Source organism: Brugia malayi (genome assembly GCF_000002995.4).
Source record: "Brugia malayi strain FR3 genome assembly, contig: Bm_v4_ChrX_scaffold_001, whole genome shotgun sequence".
NCBI classification, from domain to species: Eukaryota; Metazoa; Nematoda; class Chromadorea; order Rhabditida; family Onchocercidae; genus Brugia; species Brugia malayi.
In genome coordinates this window covers 20912783-20919297 of record NW_025062479.1, presented here as the reverse complement: position 1 = coordinate 20919297, position 6515 = coordinate 20912783, and the positions used below count along the sequence as shown (strand labels likewise).

The 6515-nt window shown below is 26.0% G+C and overlaps 1 gene across 1 annotated transcript; it reads right to left on the bottom strand.

Annotated features, from left to right (window-relative positions):
* Positions 1-6122: 6122 nt before the first annotated feature.
* Bm15558 lies at positions 6123-6242 on the bottom strand. The gene has a single exon (XR_006227945.1). The product of XR_006227945.1 is annotated as a pre-microRNA Bm15558 (primary transcript).
* Positions 6243-6515: the final 273 nt, after the last annotated feature.

Genomic DNA, 6515 nt, shown 5'->3' with positions numbered 1-6515 from the left:
GGGTATAAATTAAAGAAAAAAATATGGATGGATATTTGGTTTACTTATACATAAACATAAAAAGTTTAAATTGAACAAACTGGATCGAATTATTTCATTTTATTCTCCATTTCTTTGCTGACTACCATAAATTTTAGATATTTTGAGTTGATATTTCGATTTCAAAAAAACATTTTTAGGAATGTTGAAAATACATGGCTAAGTTTCATATTTGATAACAACTTAAGACTATTTAACTATAAACTGGGATCATTTAAATTTAGTTAACTTCACAAAAATCGAAGTAGAAGAAAAATAATTCACTAATATTTTTTTAGCCAAGAAGGAAAGAAAATGAACAAAAAAGAAAAAAGAAAGCGAAGCATACTTTAGACAGTTAATTCAGATTTACATTTCTCTCTCTCTCTCTCTCCCTCTCCCTTTCTCTCCTTTTTTTCTCTTCCCCTCTCTCTCTTCTTTCATTTGTTTCTTTTAATCGTTTATATGAAACATTGAACATATTGTCAATTACAGTATCACTTTTATTGTTGTGCCAAAAACACTTTATTTCATTGGTTAGCAAAAAATTAAACCAAAATTGTTGTATTGTCATTGATTGCATATACATGAATGAACTGAAATACTCAAAGATGCGCATTTGTCCCCATCCTATCACCGCCATTTTGCACCCTTATACATTTAGTTGTTTGTAAATATGGTGACATTAATCAACTTTCCAATCTCTTCTCCGGTAAAATTAATCATTGCCTAACCTTTCCTAAATGAATTTGTTTGTACGAATGTGTACACACCCGTGTATGTGTCTGTCTGTGTATATATTTCATTTTGTCCTCTATATACTATGGGTGGTATATATCTGTCATCTACTGTCACCCTACACTCGTTTTATTCCAATGTTGATAAAATGATGGATTTTCAACGACAAGTTACAACAAATTCTCTCTTTCCTAACCTTTTCTTCAGCAAAACAAATTTTAAACATTAATTGAAATTTAATTTTAAGATGAAATCGTTCTGCTCCATTTCAGTAAACTTTTGCATTTCCTAATTTATTTATATTTCTATCAATTTAAATTTAAATAATAAAAAAAAAAATTCGCATTCCATTTGGATATTTCTTCGTATTTTGTTTGTATTTCAATGATTTGTTCCGCTTTGCGTTAAATATTGCTTTTCTAATGGTTGATTTTTTTCAATAATACATTTCTCAACTTTTTACTTCACGAATAATTTAAGAGATACAGAGAGAGAGAGAGAGAGAGAAAAAAAAAAAAAAAAACGGAATTGACATATATAAGAGTTAGTAATTTATACAAAAATGTTCAAATGCAATAAGAGGAAAATTTTAACTTTATGAAAGCATACCTTATATGATCTTTAAAAGAGTAATAATAAATTTTAGAAAAAGAAAAAAAGGGAAAAAAGACTTTTTTGAGATCAAAATTTATAAATACCTTATAAGAAAGGCACTTCAAGCGCAAATATACCAAATAGTACTTGAAATTAATTACTTGCATATGTGTTATTATTGGAATTACTTTTGTATATGTATTATGAGATGAGAAGATATGAAAATTAATTATTATTCCTAATAATGATCTTAATTAACAAGATATAATTTAATTGGATTAGTAATTTATTTAAAAAGTGAACTCAAAAAGTAATCAAAAAAAAAAAAAAATGTGATAAATCTTTTCAATCATACAATTATTTGCACTTAGTCAAATATATTTTCCAAAAATTTCACCAAAAAGAAAACAAAAAATAACATTTCAGAAGTGGATTAAATATCATATTACACTAATCTTAGAGAGATTTGAAATTAATTAAATTAATAAAAAGAAAAGAAAAAGCAGTGAAAATATGAAACAAATGATTGAAACGATGAAATGTAAGAAGCAACTAGTAACAGCTATTCGAATTTTGATTTAGTGATCGATGATTAAATTTGTCAGAATTGTCTGAAAGCAATCATCTTCAATATTTCCATTTTTTTTTTCTTTTATCATAAATTATGTTTACAAATGTGTTTGTAAACATAAATATTTCCGCCCACTATTTTTTTTATATATATAAATTTTAATAGAATTAATGTTAGAGGGAAAAAAGAAAGAAAAAATATGAAAGAGTTGATAATTTTCCGCACACTAAATTGAACTGAACAGCACTACAAAAGGTCTTTGACCTTTAACATTTATTATCGTTTGGATTAAATTGAAATTGTAATGAAAATGGAAGAAATTTTTTTTTTTTAGGCATTTGTTATTATTTATATTAGTCATTTGGATTAATTTGATATTTTGAAAATTTAATAGAAAATTTTTGTGGAATGAAATGAAAATGAAAATAATTTCAAAGATTTATTTAGGTATAATAGTTTCTAAGTAATAATATTAAAGGAATATGAAAGATTTAAAAATAAAACAATCAATGAGAAAAGTTAGTCAAACATTCGAAACTAATTGATAAATTTGTTTTGAAGTTGAAAAAGTGTTAAAGTACAGCTAGCTTCGTTAGCTTATCAGTAATGCCTTCCGTTTTACTTTCAATTAATTATTCACCACAATATCTGATTGATAACTGTAATAGAATACTTGTATAAAAGTTATTAAAAGTAGTATAAACTAATTATTATATTTTATTCATTACTAAATTACCATATTTTAATTAATCATTAATTACTTTTATGACTATTCAAAGTGCTATCACGGCAGAAATAATTAATAACATATAATAAGAGCAGAAATTCTGTTACATTACTGATGGGGTCATAGGTTATACGGAAAGAAAGGGAGGGAGACGAAATTAACGAAAGAATTTTCATCATTAACTGGCATATTTCTCGATCTTTACCTTTTTGCTTCCGAATTTTTGAGCAAATAAATTTTAGTTAAACAAACGACATATGCCACCTGACACTTTTATCAAAAGCAGTTGATAATGGTTAGTTGCCAGTAGCTCTTATCTTCTTTCTAGCTCGGAAAATTAAATTAAACATTCTTAAGGGTTAGTTAAAAAAAAAAATGAAGAAAATAAGGGGAAATAAAACAAAAAGAGCAGAAATCAAATTTTTTTTTTTTGAAAAAAAGAAAAAGAAAAGAAAAAAAAATGAAACATAACATTTGATGAAAAAATATTTAAATCTTATTATGAATACTTCAATAATCCTATTTAAATGATAATTACTAATAAAAATTATATTTTCTTTTCTTTAAAATTCAGTAATATATTTTAATCTGTCTGTGTTATTTTTTTGTCTCTTTCAGCTCTACATGAGAAATAATTTTTAAATGATATAGCAAAATTTTCCGCCTATTTTGATATCTAACATTAACATAATTTTCTTTTTATTTATTTATTTTTTGCTGAATGTTTGAAAGATTTAAAAGATGTAAGAATGTTTGAAAAAAATGATATGATTTTGGTGAATTTTAAACAATTTAAATTCATGCATTATAATGATGTTTAAAGAATGTTCGCATGAAATGAGGCCAAGAGTTGATGGAGAAGAGCGCTCAGATCCGTGACATCTGAAGAAGGAAAAGGACAGGAAAAGCGGAAGAAGGAGAAGAAAGAGAAGAAAGAGAAGGAAACAGAAGAAGGAATAACAACAATCTCCGGTTGACTGAAATTAAAAGAAAGAAAGAAAAAATGAAATGACCTATCTTCTTTTTTTTTTTTGACTCATAAAAGTAATTTATAAAAAACTTTTAAAACTAAAAAATTCCTCCTGAAACATTTGATTAGAAGTTGAATAAATGGCATAAGTAAGAAAAGAAAGGCTATCTTCACTGATAAAATTTTAAATGACATTAATTGTGGTACCAATGAGATGGTAACCTGAAAGTAATATCCAGAAGACAACCGGTCAATCTGGATTACATATGAATGAGCATATAAAGAGATATATGTGTGATGCTAGTGAAGGAAGAAAGACTGATCAATTTAAAAAAAAAAAAAAAAAAAAAAAATTAACAAAGCTGTTCTTTTTGAAATTGATTATTAAAGTGGACAGAATTTCCACCCATTAAGGAGGGTAAGTCTAGTGCAAGTAATAGCTATAATTCTAGTATCTGGGATTGTTATTATTGTGATTAAGAAGCAGCTCTGCATGTTTGGTATTTTAGGACTATTTATTAAATCTATTAGATAAATAACTAGGCTTCTAAGTTGAAGTTTACTTTGAAAAAAAAAAAAAAAAAAAACGTATATTTACGTTTTTGCTATCACTAATGATAAGCATTGTAATTATCAGTGTAATAATCAAATAGCCAGAAAGTGACGTTTATTTGGAAGAGAAGAAACGGCTATTATCTCTTTATGGTCAACGCTAATATAATTCAATTTAATTTTACTATCAGTGTGGGAGAATGTTACTTAATTTATTTCTGTTATTACGTCTCGCTGTTATATCACTTATACGTATATCCTAAAATAGTCCATTGCACAACGTGAAAATCACGGAAAAGCAATAAGAGAAGAAAATGAGATTGTAAGTAATAAGTGAAATGAATATTTAAATGAAAGTATTCTCGTTTAAATATAACACAATAATAAATAATGATAGTGATAATAATAATAAATTCTTGCAATAGTAATAAAATTTTATAAAGTTTATGATGACAATAGGATGACAGGATGGTTACAGAAATTTGATATTAAAACGAGTGACAGCGGAAAATTCTTTTCGCCCGAGGGAAAGCAGACCAGTTGATTGGTTGGTTGGTTATATGAAGAGAAAGAAGCAAACAAGCAAATGGAAAGAAGACCACTGTTGCAATGGACAAATATATCAAATCAAAATGATCATTGTCGTCCTTGTTGTCATTGTCGTTGTCATCCATCGCCGCTGTCGTCATCGTCATCATTTGTTATTAAAGTGAGCAAAAGACAACCCCGATGAGAGCAATGCAATCATAGACAATCACCGCCTCCTACCTGACGCCAACATTCCAATCTTTCTGCTTTGCTCTACATATGATTGAATGACTAAATAATACTTCTATGTCTCCAAATTATTACTATTAAGCTACTACTACTACTACAACTTTTTGCATCTTTCATTTTTGCATTATAAAAATATTGCATGCACTATATTACATTATCAAAAGTGAAAATTTATCACAAATATCTTTTTAATTATTTTAATTTTGCTAAAACATTTGCTATTATAGTCTTGAAAATAATGAATGACAAATGCTGATTGATAAGTTTAAAATGAGCAAAAGAACTGATCTCTAATGAATCATTTGATTGTTACTGAAATGAAAATTTTAGCAAATATTGCTATGCTAATATATTTATGCAAAACATTCAAATTTTGACTTATATTCAATCAAAAAATGGAAAAAAAAAATCTATTAATTGAGGAAAAAAAAAAAGAAAAGAAAGAAATTGTAACAAAAAAGGAAAAGTGGCAAAAGCAAAAATTCACATACAAAAAAAAAAAAAATTGAAAATATAATGAAATCTTTAAAATACAAAAATTCTTTTATGAAAAAAAAAGGAAGAAAAATGACACCTTTTTTTATGGTAGTTGACAAAGGACATATTTTAAGACATATTTTAATCATTAAACATTAAATTCTATCAATTTATAAAATGAACGAATATTATTGCATTTAAAAAAAAAAAAAAATTTTTTTTTTTTTGAAAGGTATGAAGATTTTTTTCTCAGTATTTTCATTCCATAGCAAATATGTATATATTAGGTTTTTGATTTGAGCTAAAAATGATGATGATGATGATGACAATGAACGAAAAATGATAATATGATAAGCTAATCAAAAATTTCCTTTGGAAAAAAAAAAAAAACGGAAAATGAAAAGCGGTAGAATCAGTCAGTTAATCATTTGTTAGGTGTTGTTTAAAATCGGATTTGTTTACCGTATATCATCGGATCGGTTTACAAATACACAGAAATATACAAATAAAATTTTCTCTCCATAAAAGAAATTAAATTCCAAACAGTGTCTGTCTGTTTAAATTTGTGTTTTTTTTTTTTTTTTTTTTTGAAATGATTCATTCGTCCTTCATTTTGTCGTAATAGTTTATCGTTTGTTCGATTGTGACCGATACTTCTTGAATGCTTAATAAATTATATTTAATTTATGATAGAAATGCTATGGAGAGAAAGAGAGAGAGAGAGAGAGCTACTGATAAATACTTGATATCTGGGAAATTATTTAAGAAAATTTGTTTCCTGTCTTTCTCTCTCTCTCTCTCTCTCTCTTTTATTGAGAAAGAAATTTAATTTGAACATTTTGATATTACTCATAAAATGATGATAACAATTAAAGAGCAAGGAATCATTGGAATGATAAATGTTTCAAGCATTTTGTCATAAAATATTGTCAGAATATAACGAATTGTAATGTAGCTTCAAATGCAATTTACTGATTATAGAATGTTTGAATTGATTGAAAAAATTTTAAATAAGGTCAACAGCATTGTATGAAATATTAACCTAACGATACTTCTAATGTTTTATTCATTTATATTTGAAATTAATCTGA